A 1417-nucleotide genomic window follows, 5' to 3' on the forward strand; every position below is an offset into this window, starting at 1 on the left:
TGTAACTAAACGTAGATCAGGACAACCTGTCTATCTACTCTTGGTGAGTCGTACTGCGATGTAAAGCCAGCGAGACACCTCACAGGCCCTAGTGTTGACATCTAATATATCCCAGTTGAGTTGCATAATCCGCACTGATCTATCTGACCATATCGCAGGCATCACCATAGATGAATACTTATATAGCGTATCACGTTGCTGTTAACAAGTTCAGTAACTAGCGTGACTCGCTGCCATTACGTGCGTAGGTTCTTTAGCAACTAGACATCCAGTGCAGCGTTCAGATTATAGATTCCAAAATGGTTGAGACAATCGTCCTGTTTCAAAGTATTCTCGCACATTTAGATTATCACAGAGAGGTTGTGCTTCTTCCTGTTGCGCAACGAGACATTCTGGATGCATGCGGGTGCGATCTAGTCGTGGTTGTTGTCCATCGTCTGGCTGCCTCCATTTCTTAATCACGCAGTAGATGTACGCGATCGCGCGTTTGCTCAGGTACCATGAACCTGCGTAGCATTATATACTGATCGGTTGCTCACCTGGTTGGGCGTATTTCCCATAGATTGGTCGAGCCGTGTGAGAAAACAACACATTATAGACTACGTAGGCGACAGCGACCACGAACACGAGTTGTAAAACCATGTCGAGCTTTTCTCAGATGGCAGAAAACACAACGGAGCCACTACTGACGACTAACTCGTCAAGGCACTGGCTTATAACAGAACCTATAGTACGGTTCGTGCTGGCGAAGTAGCAAGATACCAGGAATTCAAAGTATTGCGCAATCGCGTATATTTGTGTGATGACGCATGGGCATATGATCGCTGACGCCTGCGGCAGCGATCCGCGGGCTATAGTACTAGAGCTAGGTCGCGCGGATAAGTTCAGATAAAAGGCTGTATCCACCAAGTTACGTAGGGTTAGTACTAAATATACTCGGAACTTATGATACGCAGAACTTAAAATGCAAGTGAGTCATTTCGATTAATTACCACGATTATCGATGCCTCGCACACACACACGCACGCACGCACGCACGCACGCACGCACGCACGCAGTATATATATATACGAGGTTAACAGCATATAAACACGAACACCTGAATAGTGAATAGTTATATTACGTTAGTTAGTTACGTTAGTTACGTTTAGTAATATTACGTTGTTGCCACATTATGGGAGAGGAGGTTCCCGCGCGCGCCCGCCACAACACGCGTACGTTTGCGCGTGCGGCCGGGGATGATTGCGTGCGCCGGAACGGCCCGCCCCCGTATAGACGCGCAGACTCGCGGAGCCGAACAACAGCCCACGCGGGTCGCGTGATCGAGTGCGACGCCACGGGAGCGACCAACTCCCCCCTCCAACCAGTTTTATTATATACTAGCTGCGGGTACCCGCTGCGCTGGGTAAAATCGTCC

This window comes from Priapulus caudatus, unplaced genomic scaffold (genome assembly GCF_000485595.1).
Source record: "Priapulus caudatus unplaced genomic scaffold, Priapulus_caudatus-5.0.1 Scaffold1174, whole genome shotgun sequence".
Taxonomy (NCBI): domain Eukaryota; kingdom Metazoa; phylum Priapulida; class Priapulimorpha; order Priapulimorphida; family Priapulidae; genus Priapulus; species Priapulus caudatus.